The 18,919-nt window shown below is 47.3% G+C and overlaps 1 protein-coding gene across 2 annotated transcripts in view; it reads left to right on the top strand.

Moving 5' to 3' along the window:
* LOC147749088 (retinol dehydrogenase 7-like) overlaps positions 1 to 18,919 on the top strand; it is a 246,583-nt gene that overhangs the window by 114,189 nt on the left and 113,475 nt on the right. The window contains exon 1 of one of the 2 annotated variants that reach the window (XM_086966024.1): positions 3,818 to 3,955. The exons of the other annotated variant lie outside the window; for it this stretch is intronic. The gene's annotated coding sequence lies outside the window, so the exon portion shown is untranslated. Of the gene's footprint in view, positions 1 to 3,817; positions 3,956 to 18,919 lie in introns of those variants that run through there. 2 annotated transcript variants of the gene reach the window in all.

Raw genomic sequence — 18,919 nt, 5'->3', positions numbered from 1 at the left:
CGGAGTCTGTGGACCTACTCCGGCAGATTCATGTTGGTCAGACATCAATGCTGACTGTCCTCTATGGCCAAACTCAGATACTGACACAGTTGTTGTCATTCATGGAGGGCATGTCAGATAACATGTCTGACCAACGTCGGAGTCTAATGTCCATAGACTCATCACTGACGGCAGCAGTTGCCCTCCTGCAGCGGCACGTCTCCCCCACTCCTTCAGACCCATCCACATTTCCCTCTCCCATACCTGTCCAAAGAACACGCATATACACAAGATCACGCACACCAACAGAGCCACCCAGCACACCACCACGGAAGTCTAGGCGCAGATCTCCAGGCACCCATTCTCAGGGGGATGCAGGCACACCCACAGGGACAGGGATCAGACGCCAGGCACGCAGCCACAGACAAAGTGCGCAAGACTCAGAGCCCTCTACCTCCACTCCGATTGTGTCCCCGGGTGCAGGTGGTGGTCTGACTGAACTGGCTGCTGTGTGCAGCAGTGAATATCTTTACAGCTTTGGCGCTGCACAGGCCACTGAGGAGGATTCCTCCCCCCTGCACCCACAACACCTACCCTTCCTTCTACTGTCCCTGCGGTGCCAATCACTGACCCAGATGATGCCCCCATGAGTCCACTAACCTTTAACTCCATCATGTGCAGGCATGTTTGGGGTTGACAAGCTCCCCAACATACCCCCAAAAGAGACATTATTATGGACTGGCCATTGGCCTTCTTTGAGCCGGGGCTCATTTCAGAAATCTTTTTCCTTTTGGAGCTGAATAAAGCATTTTATTTTTCATTCTAAACTATTGCATTTCAGGTACTTGCTTTAGGTGCTATGTGCCTAGGAGTTGGTGTCATGGTAATGTTTTGGTATTGTGAAAGATGTCTATTTTCAGATGGTAATGAGGGGGACCATGGTATCTATGTGCCATCACAATGTAGCAGCAAATTATCTTGAATTGTGTGTGTTCAGTTTGCCTACAGACATTGTCCCATGTCAGTGACACATGAGATCTTCACTACAGACAGTTGCACAATTGTTGTGGTGACTTATGTGCAGATTTCCTAATATTTTGGACATTCCCTTCAGCAATGGCCATGCCTGCTCACAAATGAGTTCTGCTCATTAGTCCGTGCCATCCATGCTACTCCATGTACTTGTGTTTGTAGTATGTAGTAATGCCTTAATGGACACCATCAGCCGTTTTCACACTATGCAGATGCATGATCACAGCCTTACCCTTATGTTTGGATTTGTTATGTAGGGTATTTGTGCACACGACTCACAATTTAGTGCTTTGTATCTAAGGGGTTTCCACCCTGTTCCTTCCATGAGAGAGTACATGTTTCTCCACCTGGACATTCATATCAGGCCCAGGATGTACATGACAGTGTGTTTTTCATTTTTGCTCTATTTGTTTGGTGGGCTGTTAGATTACTATACACTATTGAGTCATGATGGGAGGGTGTGTAGGGTGCCTGCAACCTCCATGGGTGGATATGCATGAGGGATCGGACATCACACCCACATGTGGTGTGTCACGTAGTGTGTGACAGACATCCATCCTCCGTGGAGTGTGACACTGCTGTAAGTGATGTGTTGCTATGCAACTATCTGGACTGTCACAGGTTAGGGGTGTAAACATACACCCATGTAGTTGTTGTGTGATGATGATAATGCCACCCCTATAACTGAGCACTGCTCGGAGTCCTATCCACACACTCCTCTTATGTCTGGGCAGTGCTGGGAGTCCTGTGCACCCACCCCCCTATGTCTGGGCAGTGCTGGGAGTCCTGTGCACCCACCCCCCCTATGTCTGGGCAGTGCTGGGAGTCCTATCCACACACCCCTCTGTAGTAATCACGCCACGCTGGTATGATGTGAACCAAGAAGGTTTATTCACAGGTTGGTTAACAGGTAGTAAAAGTCTTCTTCAAGTAATCATAACAGGTATATAAGTCCTGTAGGTGGTAAATCACAGCCCCACCAGGAGCAGCCTGCTAGATGCTCAGCCTCTCTGACCAACTGTCACACTTCATCCAGTCACCCAGGCATTCTAGTGAAGGTCCACTCACCAACATTCCATACAGAGTAGATACACACAGGCTGAGCAGCTAAAGTGAAGAAACATGGTTAATGAAACATCATGTGAGAATACTACATACCTCTTCCCTAATGAACAGAAGAAAGAGTGAATGCATAACTATGAACATGCAATTAACTATAAGCATAAATGTACATTATACATAAATAGTCCACACCCAAAATGAAGAGAACATCATGAAGAGGAAATGAACAATTTAAAACAGAGTCAAAAGCCCAGACCCAGGGATGACAGGAACACCGCACCTCGTGAGGGAAAGGAACCCAAGACAGGAAGGAAAGATGGCTACTGAATACAATATAACCATCCGGCTACTGAATACAATATAACCATCCCCCTTCTCAAATGCATAAAATAAATAAAGATGAAAATGTAATGTTGAATAATGGAACTGAAACCCAAAATCCTGCCCCCACCATTAACAAGGGACAACCGTTTGTGTTTTCTGTAAGGAGAATCAAATCATGTGAACAAAAGGAACTAAAAACCTAATGTCCTGCCCCAAATTAAAATAAGGGACACCAATGGAATGTGTTGTGTACTCCTGTGTAGGAATACAAGTAATGTGAACAAAGGGGCTGAAACCCTAAGTCCTGCCCCAAACTAAAATAAGGGACACCAATGCAATGTGATGTGTACTCCCATGTAGGAAGACAAGTAATGTGAACAAAGGGGCTAAAACCCTAAGTCCTGCCCCAAACTAATCACTAAGGGACACCAAAAATGTAAAATCATGTGTTCTCCCATGTAGGAAGACAAGTAATGTATATATGTGGACTAAAGGACTAAAACCCAAAGTCCTGCCCCCACTATACTCTAAGGGACAACAAAAAACGTAAAGTGCTCTCCATGTGGGGAGGCACATAGGGAATCTAACCCTGCATCATATTTTCCGTGCGACACAAGGTGTCTTACGCAAGCAGGTACCTAGACCCTGCAACCAATCACAAAAAACCACCCTCACGTAAGGGGACACTGAAATTAAGCGTAAAATTGGACAACAAAAGTCCCAAAACATACCCTGACGTAGGGTCAACCCTCTTGCAAGGGAACAACTCACCCCATGTAAGGGTTCACCCCTGTGTAGAGGCCATGTAAAGTGTATCTAAATCCTGCAAAGAAAACTACATGTCCCTAAAGTAAAGGAGACATTAATATTTAAAACTGTAATACTGTAAAACTGTACTTTACATAAGACATTAAATATTGCTAATGTACATACTGCAAGTGAAATTTTGACTTAAAAACAGCAAACATATGGAAATAAAATATCCGAAAGCAAAATGTGAAAAATAGCCACTAAGATGGCAGCAAAGTACAGCGCAGTGAATGCTGAAGAAAGACATGAAAACTAGAATATACTATTAAACAATGCTACATTGCACTCGAGAAGAGAAAAACTCTGATGAGCCTTCCAATAATGTTTTTGCCGTTGTGATAAAGAAATGACTTGGTGTTCCAATGAAGTTTAATGTCATCTTCAATGGTGTACACAGAATTTCAACAACGTTAAGTACCTGAAATAATTTTGATTCTCTACCACGCACCGGATGATGTGAACAACTTCTTCCAACAATGGCATTCCTGTCAACATCTGAAGACTCGATTGCAAAACAAACTGTGCCAAAACGATCTCAGTCAAGATGTGACAGGTTTTCAACTGTACTTCCTTACTGGAACAAGCAAGAAGTGACGTGGTTGGCAACGTAGGAATACAGTACATGAAATAGAAGAGAATCGAGAGGCATGTTTCTACGCTAATGTCGGATAGCTCAAGTCGCATTGAAAGTGAGGAACATCCTGTGGGCAGTTCCGTGAGCAGAGTAGAGAATGCAGTCCTCGTGAAGGTAAGGGAGCGCGCTGACAATAGCTTCTGCAGTGTTAATTTTAAATGTAAATGTGGCGGTTGAGAAACACCGTAGGCACCAAATCTCTGCGTAAACTTAGCTTCTAAGTCAAAATATAATTTTACTTTTTAGTTGAAAATGGCACTTTCCTCAACGAGTGCAGCATCCAGAGGAAGGGTTCCTAAATCGGCATTTAAATCGGCATTTTTCAATTTAAATAGCACACTGTTCACAACTAGTGTAGCATCCAGATGACAGAAAAAGCTGACAGTTTACTATAAAATAGACGTTTGCAGACAGTGCACACTGAATAGTTGTCATCAGACACTGCCAAGACCACGTTGAATCATTTTTCACGAAAACTTGTAAGGGAGTCCTTAACACTTCAAATTGTGCAGCAAATAATTCCAGTTGACATGTGTAAATTCTAAATGAATAATTCTCACTTCACTAGAATTGCAGTTCTTGTAAAACTATGCCAAATAAAGAGAGAACTGAATGCTTTAGCTTGCGCAGCATCACACCAAACCAATGTCCTTGCACAGCGTTCATGAAATAAGTGGTGACATATTTTACATGTAACCTTATTCTTTGCCATTGTCTCTTCATAAAATAAGGTACAACATACTTGTTTGGCGCAGAACCACACGAAACAAATGTCCTTTCACAGCGTTCATTTGATTTAAAAGAGCCAAATACAGTACATAAATCATGCTTACTTCTCTTGAATGTGGACATTGTGTCCATAACTTCCATGTGAAGTCCACACAGCACGCTTGGGCAGGGGCTGTCTGGTCTGATGGACACTGGTGGGGCTTCTTGGCGTGCTGTTTATGTTGCTTTTGTGGCTGCTTACTTTGTGGCTCCTTAAGTTTCTGTTTTGAGTCTTGTGGCTCATGCTTGTTGTGTCTTGTTGCTGTTATCTGCGCCAGTCAAGTTTCAAGTTTCAAAAGACCTATATTCGAATTTCATAAAATTCATAAAAGTACCAGACAAAACAGCAGTTCATTTCATTTACATTACACATTATTACAGAATTGTTTAAAAATATATATAATACAGTATAGTACAGTTCTGGTGGGGCAAATTTCAAGGATTTTCCATCGTTTTGCGCACTCTTGTTAACAGTCTCAGTAAAGTGCTAGTGCGAAAAATTAGTTCGTCTGAGTCCAACGAAACCAACATTAAGTAAGACTTTTCTAGAGAATGGGGTCTATGTTTCCTAAAATATGGGGTTAAAAGCCAATTAATATATTTTAAATAAAATTTACAGAAGAATAGGAAGTGTAAATCATTCTGTGTACTGATACCATCACACGGACATGGGTTAAAATCAGTGCTATGTCGATATCCCAGGGGAAAGGACAGCAAAAATATCACTGCGCCCGCTCTTAAACGAAACAGAAGAGATCTCTCCCAGTTGGTCATGGGTAGAGTAAGATAGAGCGGGAGTGGATATCTACATAGTTCATTTCCCATATATTTTGCGACAGTTGATTTTATTGATTCTCTTCCCATCCTTTCCGATTTGAAAAGTGCATACAGTGCATGTTTAACCTCTGCTTTATCCTTAAGCTCAATCTTGGAGGGGTCAGAGAAGAGATCACCTTTACCCACGGCACTTAGTGTTTTAAAAACTCCTAATAGCCATGGAATTTTCATGCCCGGATCACAATTTAAGCATTCTTTTATAATGTTTTGTGTGAGGGTGGCTGAGTTGTTCCTCCAGACCTTAACCCAGAATAATGCAGGTCTAGCTCTGATAAAATCACAAACATATGGGAGATTTAATTTGTTATGGCAAATAAAATCAGATGATGAGATTGGGGCGCCTAATACTTTTCTACAGAAGCGACTTTCTTCCCGCTGAATGGGTGCGCTATCTCCCAAGCCCCAAACCTCTGCTCCATAAAAGTCTACTGGTGAGCACTGTAATTGGAATATTTTTAAAATGGCTCTAGTAGCACCTATTTTATTCGGGCGGGGCAAGCTCAAAATAGAATTGGTGGCTTTCGCGAACTTGCTCGTGGCGTGGGCCAAATGCCCACTCCACGAGCCGTTCGCAGCGAAAACCAACCCTAAATAAGGAACATGGGGACAGATTCGAGCTTATCTGTCCCTATGTGTATGGTATTGAGCTTCCGCTTCCCGGGGCCACATGACATGATAAAAGACTTTTTAAAATTTACACGCGGATCCAATCCCTCCATATGTTTAACAAAACTTTGAACAAGCAGACGGAGGGCATTTGGTGTGCGGGCCATAAGCATCGCGTCATCCGCGTATAATAAAACTGATAGAGGGTTCCCCAGAATTATTGGTACATCGCTGGTGACTTGTTTGAGGGTTCCAGATAAACCGGTAATATAGATAATAAATAACAGGGGTGCTAAAACGCACCCCTGTCTCTCCCCCCTACCAATGTCAATGGCTCCATAGACCTCTCCGCCCATCCCAATCCGGACCTGTGCTTTTAAATCAGTATGTAGATAGGCCAGGAAATTAACAAGGGTCTCATCTAGTCCATGATTCAATAAGATCATCCAGAGTTTTGATCTATTTACTAGATCAAACGCAGAGGAGAGATCCATAAAAGCAAGGTAAATGGGGTAAGATTGGGCAATATTATACTTATCAATTATCAGTTTTAAATTCAAACATTGCTCAACTGTCCCCACCCCGCTCCTGAATCCCATCTGGCACGGGTCTAATAACTCTGTATTTTCGGTCCATTCGAGCATCCTATTATAAATTACTCGTCCCAGGATTTTTAGAGTGTTGTCCAGAAGGGAGATCGGCCGATAATTTACTGGGTCCAACCTATCTCCCTTTTTAAAAATCGGGACGATAGTGCTAGTTGCCCAGGTGGAGGGCATGGGTACTGTTGGGAGACTATTAAAAACATTGACTAGAATTGGAGCCCATAAATCTGGACTGTACTTAATAATATTGATGGGCAGACCATCAGGGCCCGGGACCCTATTTCCGAGACTTTCTTTTATGGCTGTTTCAACTTCATGAACGTTGATCAGTAGGCCATTTAGCTGTCCTGGGCTATGAGTCATTGCCTCCTTAGGTGGAGCAGCATACATTTTTGAAAAATGGGCCTCCCAGACACTGCTGGTTATATTACAACTAATTGGTGTTAACTTTTTACCCATTTCTCTAGTTTTCCTAAGCGCTAATGACAAGTGAGTCCCACTGTTCTGAGAGCAGTGCAGCCTTTCTGCCCGTTATTGTGAGTTTATAATGTTTCCTAGCTAATTGGACAGCCGTAGGGCACCTAGGGTTAGTAGAAAGTGCCCTTCTTAAGTCCCTATTCGCCAGGGAACAGGCCTAGTCAAACCATCTAGGTTCTTTCTCTGCCTTTGGTAGTGGGACCGACAGAAGGGCTTTTATCACTGAACATAATTTGTCAAAGTTCGCAATCATCATATGATGATTGCCGTCCATGGATAGACAGGAGTCGATCAGGTGCGGGTAGTTAACTTGTACAGTATTCAAAATTGCCCCACTGTCAACCCCTCTCCATTTTAGTCTCAGGCCATCAGCGGAAGGTGTAATGTCTCTTGCACCATTTATATTTGAATAGACAGAACTAGGGGCTACATCTAGGGTAACTATTAATGGATTATGGTCCCCGAACGATGTCTCCAACACTGCAGATTTAACTACACAATCTAATAGATGGGGTGTCATAAAGATATAGTCAATGGTGGAGCTACAGTCCCTACCTCTGAACGTGGGAGCATGCGGGGCACCAGGGTTATAGCCCATTTCCATGACATCACCAAGATTAAACTCAGATAGAATATTCCCTAATTCAGTGGCCCTTCGTTCTGCTTGGTCTAGGTGAATCCTGTCCTTCATTCCAGAATTTATGGGTAGCTTTGCATTGAAGTCACCCCCAATCAGGATCCCTGTCCCATCAGCTAGTTGTAAACTAGATTCTAGATTATGTAAGATTTTTGAAAGTGCCTCGAAGTTTTTGTTTGGCACATAGTTAAAATCATTATTATAAAAATTAATTAAATAAATCCTGGTCTTTGTTTTATATTCCAAAATTTGGATATTCAAATTCCCTCCTGACAAATCTCTAATAGTTCCGCCCGCCAGTGTCTTAATTCCTATAAACAAACCACCCACTGCTCGGCCGAAGCTGGGTTTAGGCGCTGTTACACTAAAGCAGTGGTATCCCTCGATATGAAGGTTTTCAACAGCCCAAGTCTCCTGAAACATAACAATGTCAATATCATCAATTGTCTTAATCCATTCCGGGTCTGAAAGCCTTGCTTCTAACCCAGCTACATTCCAGCTAAGAACCTTCAGACCACTGAGACCACGGTGTCTAGTGGGCTTAGACCCACGATTCCTCAATATATTCACATCCAGAACAGGGGATGATGATATTCCCGAATCAGCAATGCTTGGTGATACAGATGAGCATTCCTCCTTGCTATTACCAACTGCTGTGTGGCCACTGTTAGCTTCTATAACACCAAGTAATTTACTCTGGGTTATAATAACTTCCTCTGTTAGGTCGCACCCTTTATAACCATTGCTTGTAGCTGTGCTTCCAGTATTATCACCTGCCCCAGTAGCCAGTCAATCCAGGTCGTCTAAATTTGAGAAGGCCTGTTCAAACCTGTTAAAGGTTGGGATATTAAATAGTGGCCTTACTTCATTTTGATATATGAATTGGTTAGGGATGTTTGTGGGATAGAATCTATCCCTGTGGTTCTGCTGGGGCATTGTGGGAAGATGGGTGTGAAACGGTTGTTGTACTAACATTGGAACCTGGTGATGCAGTACAGGGCCCTGGTTCTGGCGAAAGGATGGAAGCCTATTCCCATCAAAATTTATGTTTGAGTCCCGGGGGGGGCACAACAAAGTTATTTGCCATATTTAGCTTGGGGGGAATCAAATGTCTGTAAAAATAGCCCAATGGGAGCAGAGTGGTATTAAATTCCCATGATGAAGGTGGTGGTGCGCTAGCCAAGGTTTTTTCCGTCCAATGGGGATTTTAAAAATTTACAACAATACAATCCCCCCCAAACTTTTTCCTCAGCGGGCCTACCCATCCCACTCTCTGAGTGTGAATGATCTCCTGTGCCCCTTCCACTGGGAAGCTGCAATTTGCAGTTAACCAGTGTAAGGTCCTATTTTTAAGGGATATTGGAGTTTCTTCCTGGTCCTTCCTAAGTTTAGGAACATTTACCAGGACCAGCACGTAGGCACCGCATTCGGGTGGCAGACTAATGCGTGGAGGAATCTGCCTCGTATTGGTTGCTATATCTTGGGCGGGAAGATCCCTTGGGGGGTTTTGGGTGGAATTATTAAATTGGCTAGTTTGGCTAATTTGGGATTCCTTACTTTGTGTGATATTTGTCCCCTTCCCTGGCTGGATGGTTACCGTAGTCTTATTGGAATTTACAATAGGATTAGTAGTAGTGATGGTATTTGCTGCTAGTTGTTTGGCAGCTGGTTGTTTGGCAGCAATTCCCTTACATGGGGCTTGTGGTGTTTTAGGCTTTACACCCGTGGTAGGGGCTATATTATTCTTGGATCTAGATCCCGTATGGTTTGGGGCAACGGCGCTAAGAGTGTTTTTAGTGGATTTATGTAGCTCAGCTAATTGTTTTTCAATCCGTGTGAGTCTAGATTCTATTGGGGACAAATAAATGCTAAGAAGCTCGCCCATTCTTTCAAACAGATGATCATTTATAGCATCTATATCAGATTTGTCCCCTGTGCGCTGCAGCGCCACCTGTGACACTTCATTTTCTATTTCTATTACTGCGTTTGTTCCTTCTGTATTTGTATGTGAATTAGCTACTTTCCTGGCCTTTCGCTTTGGGGCGCTGTACTTTCTGACTTTGGACCTACTGGGCTGTGTTTTGTGTTTAGTCTGTTTTTGTACTGCGCCTTCCCGGTTACCCCTCAGTTGCCTTATTTTATCTGTAGCTACCTCAACTGGTGTGGGGTCAATGGGGAGGTCCGGGGTCCTTTCCAAGACCGTAGTAGAGTCTTAATCAGAATCTATTAGGGGGTTTGAAGCAGATAAGTTGACCTCATTAGGTATACTGTGAATGTCAGCATGAACAGCAGTTATAAGGCCAGCGTTGGCATTCGTAGCCTGGGCTGGTGTTCTTGCTGAAGCAATGAGGCCAAGTGATGATCTTCTAGCTGTAGCTAAATCTTGAGAGACCCTGTGCTCCAAAAGCGTGATGCCCTGATTTATGGCGTCATTTGCCCTTATGATAAAGTTATCTATTGGGTCCATCACTGGGACCACCCCAGCTGCAGTTTTGCTCCTTGAGCCCCTGGTATACATTATAATAGATTTTGGGAGCGTTTTCTGTTTCACAGTTGCTAGGGCGCAAAGTTATTATGTTAAGCTTATTATGTTAAGCTTAGGCCCTCGCACTCTCCTTTCTAGGAGGCAATAATGATAAGAGGAAAGGGACTACTATGGGGTAGCTACTAAACAGAGGGGGGTGTATCAGGGCTAGGCCAGCAGCACGCTAATTGTGGTGCAGGGAGCAAATGCAAATACAATATAACAGTAATTGTAGACACTCAGATGGCAAAACAACCAGAACAAAAAGCAATATGCCATACAAGGAGGACTATAGAGGCAGCAAGTGCGGGTTGTTGTTTATAGAACTATTATAAAGTCCACGACAAGAGGAATAATAGTCTAAGAGTCAGTCCAAAGCAGGTGGGCAGTATTACGGACACATACCTCGGGAGGGTTCAGTAGGGCAATGGTAAGGAGGGGCGCCCAACCCGACCTTCTCGACCTCGGAGGGCCTCAGAGGGCCCGCCCTTTGCCCGGGCTTCGCTCGGCGTCCCGCTCGCGTCCCGCTACGCGAGAGCGGATCCTTAATAAAGGGGCATTGCGGGCGGGGGGCGTGGTGTCCAGGGGGCGCAGCGTCAATTCCTGCACTGCGCTGGGGCTCCTGGGCTGTGTAGTCCCTGGCGCTTGCTCCGCCTCCCAAGAGCTCCTCGTTGCTCCCAATGGCCGCTGTTCAAAAACGGAAGAGAAGACACGAGCATCCCCTCGCTACCCTCGCGAAGCGGGTGCTGCAAGAGGTGGCGTGGCGTGGGGTAGCGGTATCCCCTCAGGAGAGAGGATAGAGGGCAAGTCAGGTGCCACGAGTCCCGCACCAAAGGAACCGCAGGTACGCTCAAAGTCAGTGTCCAGTCATTTTCTGTCTGTTGTAGCCTTTTCACAACCTGTAGTAGAGGACATCTTCAGGTTCTCCAACTCGTCGCCAAAATTAATGTAGTAATCAAGCCACGCTGGTATGATGTAAACCAAGTAGGTTTATTCACAGGTTGGTTAACTGGTAGTAAAAGTATTCTTCAAGTAAACATAACAGGTATATAAGTCCTGTACGTGGTAAATCACAGCCCCACCAGGAGCAGCCTGCTAGCTGCTCAGCCTCCCTGACGAACTGTTACACTTCATCCAGTCACCCAGGCATTCTAGTGAAGGTCCACTCACCAACATTCCATACAGAGTAGACACACACAGGCTGAGCAGCTAAAGTGAAGAAACATAGATAATGAAACATCATGTGAGAATACTACACCCTCCTATGTCTGGGCACTGCTGGGAGTCCTGTGCACCCACCCCTCCTATGTCTGGGCACTGCTGGGAGTCATATACAGCCAGCCTTCCTGTGTCTGGGCACTGCTGGGAGTCCTATCCACACACCCCTCCTATGTCTGGGCACTGCTGGGAGTCCTATCCACACACCCCTCCTATGTCTGGGCACTGCTGGGAGTCCTGTGCACCCACCCCTACTATGTCTGAGCACTGCTGGGAGTCCTATGCACCAACCCCTCCTATGTCTGGGCACTGCTGGGAGTCCTATCAACACACCCCTCCTATGTCTGGGCACTGCTGGGAGTCCCGTGCACCCACCCTTCCTATGTCTGGGCACTGCTGGGAGTCCTATCCACACACCCCTCCTATGTCTGGGCTCTGCTGGGAGTCCTGTGCACCCACCCCTACTATGTCTGGGCACTGCTGGGAGTCCTGTGCACCCAACCCTCCTATGTATGTGTACTGCTGGGAGTCCTATCCACACACCCCTCCTATGTCTGGGCACTGCTGGTAATCCTGTGCACCCATCCCTCCTATGTATGGGCACTGCTGGGAGTCTTATCCACATACCCTTCCTATGTCTGGGCCCACTGGGAGTCCTATCCATGCACCCCTCCTATGTCTGGTCACTGCTTGGAGACCTGTGCACCCACCCCTCCTATGTCTGGGCACTGCTGGGAGTCATATCAAGCCAGCCTTCCTGTGTCTGGGCACTGCTGGGAGTCTTATACAGCCACTCCTTCTATGTCTGGGCACTGCTGGGACTGATATCCAGCCAGCCCTCCTATGTCGCGGCACTGCTGGGAGTCATATCCACACACCCCTCCTATGTCTGGGCACTGCTGGGAGTCATATACAGCCACCCCTCCTATGTCTGGGCACTGCTGGGAGTCCTGTGCACCCGCCCCTCCTATGTCTGGGTACTGCTGGGAGTCATATACAGCCACCCCTCCTATGTCTGGGCACTGCTGGGAGTCATATACAGCCACCCCTCCTATGTCTGGGCACTGCTGGGAGTAATATCCAGCCAGCCTTCCTATGTCTGGGAACTGCTGGGAGTCATATCCACACACCCCTCCTATGTCTGGGCACTGCTGGGAGTCATATCCACACACCCCTCCTATGTCTGGGCATTGCTGGAAGTCATATACAGCCACCCCTTCTATGTCTGGGCACTACTGGGAGTCATATACAGCCACCCTCCTATGTCTGGGCACTGCTGGGAGTGATATCCAGCCAGCCCTCCTATGTCTGGGCACTGCTGGGAGTCATATCCACACACCCCTCCTATGTCTGGGCACTGCTGGGAGTCATATCCACACAACCCTCCTATGTCTGGGCACTGCTGGGAGTCATATACAGCCACCCCTCCTATGTCTGGGCACTGCTGGGAGTCATATACAGCCACCCCTCCTATGTCTTGGCTCTGCTGGGAGTGATATCCAGCCAGCCCTCCTATGTCTGGGCACTGCTGGGAGTCATATACAGCCACCCTCCTATGTCTGGGCACTGCTGGGAGTCATTTACAGCCACCCCTCCTATGTCTTGGCTCTGCTGGGAGTCATATCCAGCCACCACTCCTATGTTTGGGCACTGCTGGGAGTCCTGTGCACCCACCCGTCCTATGTCTGGGCACTACTGGGAGTCCTACCACACACCCCTCCTATGTCTGGGCACTGCTGGGAGTCCTGTGCACCCACCCCTCCTATGTCTGGGCACTGCTGGGAGTCCTATCCACACACCCCTCCTGTGTCTGGGCACTGCTGGGAGTCCTATCCACCCACCCCTCCTATGTCTGGGCACTGCTGGATGTCCTGTGCACCCACCCCTCCTATGTCTGGGCACTGCTGGGAGACATATCCACACACCCCTCAGATGTGACGCACCGTACCCCAACATTCATGGTGTGTGTGCGGCTCGTATCACTATTGCAATGGTGATATACGCAAGCGTGTGACGCACCGTACCCCAACATTCATGGCGTGTGTGCGGCTCGTATCACTATTGCAATGGTGATATACACACGAGCGTGTGACGCACCGTACCCCAACATTCATGGCATGTGTGCGGCTCGTATCACTATTGCAATGGTGATATATACGCGAGCATGTGACGCACCGTACCCCAACATTCATGGAGTGTGTGCGGCTTGTATCACTATTGCAATGGTGATATATGCGAGCGTGTGACGCACCATACCCCAACATTCATGGCGTGTGTGCGGCTCGTATCATTATTGCATTGGTGATATATACACGAGCGTGTGACGCACCGTACCCCAACATTCATGGCGTGTGTGCGGCTCGTATCACTATTGCAATGGTGATATACGCGAGCGTGTGACGCACCGTACCCCAACATTCATGGCGTGTGTGCGGTTCGTATCACTATTGCAATGGTGATATATATACGCAAGCGTGTGCCGCACCGTACAGGTACACTTCCGTTGTTGCGGTACGTTGTTCGCACGTATGCGCCGTAGACGGTTTCTGTGCACCAGGTCGTAGGCCTACAGGACTGGGATGACACGGTCGATGGGGTTCATGGCGTGTCTGTCGCGTACTGGGGTGCGTTTCGAGCCGGACTCTCCTTTGTCTGGCGGGTTTGAGCTCCCGCAGCAATAGGGTCGTACGGAGTGTCACCGAGACGAATCGTACTTGCTGGACCGAACGGATGCTGCATAGAGCGTGACCCGGATATGTATTGTATGTATTTTTTGTTTGTATGGTGTTTGGTATGATTCGTACGTTAATATGCTTTGGTTTTATATCGTACTTCATCGTACGTACAGGGACGTTGTAGGTGTACGAATCGTATGGGAAAAACGCTCCGTACAGCGAATCATGGGGGATTTTACCGAATCGGAATCTACCCCTTTGTGTTACATTTAGTAGCACTACGTAGTACTACTTAAACAGTACAAAAGGCTATTCACAGACCTACACGTGTAAATGTCCTCCATGTAACTTTACTACTTAGGGCCCGATTCCGATCACGCTAGGAAAGTCCTCCATATGACTCGGATCCAGAGGACTTTCTTAGCGAATCACATAGTGAGAGTCTGACCGAATGAGTACAATGCATCCGTATGCTGACGGACTTGGTTCGGTCAGACTCCCATTGAACTCTATCGGAGACTGTGTATCGAACGCTTACACAGGATCCCATAGCAAAAAGGGGTGGGTGGGGAAAATCGTACAACCTGAGACGGGCACCCCATAGTGCCCACCACACTGTGCATGCTTGGATCGGGGGGACCCATGGGCACCCTGTGACTGATTTGGAGGGCCCCAGGTGAAGAGGGGCCTGCTATGGGCCCCCGAAGTCTGATTCCCAAGCTGTTTCATCTTGCTGAAACCGACTTGATATGGCTGTCCGAATCGTACTTCGTACTCGCTCGTTCGGAATCCGGCTCCATTGCGAGGCACGATTCGGCTATGAACGAGTCGGACGGACAGGATCTGGTTCGGGAATGATCCGGTCGACGCAGACGAGATCTTCGCATCAGACTTGGTAATTCGGAACGAGGGACAATTCGGTCAGAAACATACACATCGGCATGGACAATGACATCGGAATCGGCCCATAAGTAGTAAATGTAGGAGAGAGTAAGGGGAGTGCCCGGAAAAAGAGCATACTTATTACTAAATGGTAGAGATTTAGTTCTGAGTGGGTAGGCTTTTAGAGGGTTAAGGAGTGGTCTATGGTAGGACATGCATCTAGCCACAAAACAGTAAGACCATTGACATTCGCAAACTGCTCTTTTAAAATTACTAAAGCCAAAAAGGGGCCCAAAGCAGTAGTAAACTACTTCAGATCAGAGCTGGAGGAAGTCCACATCACACATAGCCAGCCACTGGTACTAAAACACCCTTTCACAGAAAATAAGTGTAGTACGGACTTAAAAAAGAACCTCATAGGAAATAATGTACAATTAAATTATATTTAAGATAGTTACAAATATAAATACATATATGTTAATGTTAAAAATTGAAAAATACAACATATTAATTTTATTATAAAATACTTTAATAACCCTTTTGAAGTTATAAATTAACTTTTTTAATTTATTTCTATACATCACTTTTAATTAATACATAGTAAAAACATTTATTTTTTACTTTATGTGGGAATTTACTTTTTAATTTAAACTTCAAAAAAATATTTGTGTTTAATTGGGTATACCTAAATTAATTAATTAAATATTTAAATTATTTAGTTCTGTAGAATATTTTAATTTTGTTCCACTTTCAAAATAAATATATGCCATTAATTCACATGGATATATAACCAAACAGATTCTATTTTGTTTTTGGTTCACTGATAGAATTTTGATTCCCAAAATAACCCCATTCACAAATATCGATGCAAAAATATCAACATCCTATGTTTAACACCTTAGGAGCGTCGAACGTTCAGCGCCCAGTGCTGAACGTTCGAATAACGTGTGCGGCCCCGTCGGCCAATGGTCGTGCGCAGCACTGGCAAGGTAGTGCTCGCGACGACCGTTGGCTGACAGCAGCACTTAAAGGGTTAAAATTGTAAGTACAAAAATTTTGTTACAAAAATATCGATATAAAAAACATAGATGTACAACATTAATGTTAAATATATTTAATAATAAAATGTACTTTAAAAAAATTATTTTGCTTTAATATACATTTTAACAAATATAATAGAAATAAATGTAATTTAAACAATATTTAAACATACATATATAAAATTTTATATATATATATATATATATATATATTTCATTTAAAACAAGTAATAAACTATTAATTTTAATGTATTTTATAATTTTATAAATATATCAAAATTTACAAATAAATATATCTATTTACATACACTTCTAACATAAAATTAAATAAAAAAACATTATATTATAAATTAAAACATTAAAATATTTAATAGTCTTTAAAATTACATTTTGCACTCCATTGAGTGCAACAGTAGGGAAAGTGTTGGATAGCGGAGGGGTAAAAATTACTATTCCGAGGCGTGGCCTGAGGGGCCAAGATGGCGGACACACTCTAATAGTGCTCTGGACCCCCTCCGCCATCCGCCTGGCATCCGCCCGCCCTGAGCTGCAACCTACCTCTTCCAGACAAGGACCTCGATCCCACGCACTGTACGCTCCGTTCGGATCCCTCTCACAAGCGGATCGAACTCCTCTTCAACGTGGGCGGTCTTCTCTCCCTGCCGGCCTCAGCTCTTCAAAATGGCGGCTGCGGTGGCTCACCGAGCATGAAAGACACTCCTCTGTCTGGCGGCCGGGTCCGCTCGGGTCTGCCGTCGGAGCCCTTGGCGGTGACGTTTCCTCCAGGGACCCCCGGTGCTGGAGCGCCGTGGGGTGACCGCGGGGGTTGGCGCTGCCGTCCGCTGCGGCCTGCGCTCCTGCCCCGTTAAGCTTAGCGGCCTGTGATCCGGTGAGGCCTCGGCTGTTATCCCGGACAGCGATGTTCTTGTCTGCCGCCCCTCACCTGGCCCTGCTGCTGATCGGGCTGCCAGGTGGATCGGCGAGGCTGGGGCTCATCAGGGCCGTTCTTTGTGGCCTGCATCTGCCACTGTGACCTGGAGAGAGCCACGCATCACCCCTGGGGCTGCGGGGGGCGAGGCATTGCCTCTGGGCCTGTTGTGTGTCTTCCCTAGGGGATCTGGCTGGAGTAGTGGAGCGGCTGTTGGGGGACCGCATAGACTGCAACTGCAGCCCTCTGGCCCTGCGCAGATGGTGAGTGGGGGGGGGATCGGCCACTAAGTCGGGTGGTGGCTGGGGCGACAGGGTAGTGCTCCGCCCCCCCATTCCCTCCTCTCCTGTTATTGGCCAACTCAGACTGGTTGGGGGTAACTGCTCTCCCTGGGGCCCTGGACTCTTGGGGTGTCCTGCCCGAAGTGGTAGCCCTGGTGGCTGGGGGAGTGGGGATCGGCTTTGGGGACGGGCTGGAGACAGGTGACGGAGATGGATGTTCTGCCAGCCTAGCCGCCCTTCGCTGAGGAGCTCTGCCTGACCTCGTGGGTGGCGCTGAGGCACGACTCACTTCTGCCCCCACCAGGGACCTGAGGGGTTGGACTTGGACTCCTGGGCCTGAGCATTGATGGCCTCAGTGTCCGAGGGACCCCCCTCCTGCAATTACTCCCCAACGGCTCAGCCATCCAACCCGAGATGGGCAGAAACTGCCCGTCCCAAATCCGGTCCCTCCAACCCAAACGAAGATGGATCAATTTACCACGTCAGAACGGGACCCGATAGGCGTACAGCCTGGCCTGCCGGGCGCCGCCAGAGGAGACCTCTCCACCATCCTTCAGGCGATAAGCACCTCTCAGGCCTCGGTGGAGTCCAAGATCGGTGAGGTGAGGGTGGATGTGGCCCTCATTCGCCAGGATCTGCGCAATGCCACAGCGCGCATTAAGTAGGCGGATTCCTGTATCTCCACGGCGGAGGACGACATCGGCCAACTTAAGATCCAGGTGGCCCGTCTCCAGACTCAGACCTCGGAGCTCCACCGTAGGGCTGAGGACGCAGAAAATAGATCGAGGAGGAATAACCTGCGTCTCCTGGGGTTTCCAGAGGGAGTGGAACAGGGCCACGCTGACACATTCGTGGAGACCTGGGTGCGCTCGTGGATGCCCAACGAAGCCTTGTCACCATGGTTTGCCGTGGAGCGGGCTCACGGTCCTTGGCGCCCAGGCCTCCGCCTGGGGCCCCTGCCCGACCCATAATCTTGAGGGTCCTCAACTTTTGAGACAGGGACGCCATCCTCGGGGCAGCCAGGGCACAGGGGCCACTGCACTACCAGAACAGCAAGATCGTGGTCTTCCCTGATTACAACAGGGAGGTGCAGGCCCAGCGCCGGACCTATGATGAGGTCACACAGAAGCTTTGCGCTATGGGTCTCCAATATGGTCTCCTCTTCCTGGCCCGGCTCAAGGTCATCTTCCAAAACAAGACCCTTTTCTTTGATAACCCTCAGGCGGCATGAACCTGGCTCACGGAGGAGAGCCCCCTCTGGTCCCGGGCGGCTTCCTCCCCCATCCAACGGGCTCCTCAGCAGCTGCACCCGTCCCTCCCCAAGCCCCGGAGGTGCCGGACGAGGTCCCCCAAGACGACCGACCATCGTTGGGAGGCATCCCGTTCTCCGGGCGGGATGTCCCAGCATTCTCCATCTCGAGCCTCGGCCCGAGGCTCCAACACTCCCAGCCCGACCAACTCACTGATTGACCTGAGTGACCGCCCAGGTCCCTCGAACAATTTGCGACATGCCATTTCCGACTCTGACCTGTCTATGAGCCCGATGATCAGAGGAACCGGTGAATCTGAGGTCACCTGAACGATAGCTCATGGCGAGAGC

Source organism: Lissotriton vulgaris, chromosome 1_1 (genome assembly GCF_964263255.1).
Source record: "Lissotriton vulgaris chromosome 1_1, aLisVul1.2, whole genome shotgun sequence".
Taxonomy (NCBI): Eukaryota; Metazoa; Chordata; class Amphibia; order Caudata; family Salamandridae; genus Lissotriton; species Lissotriton vulgaris.
Note: the sequence above shows the minus strand (reverse complement) of the source record. Positions and strands in the feature narration are given on the sequence as shown.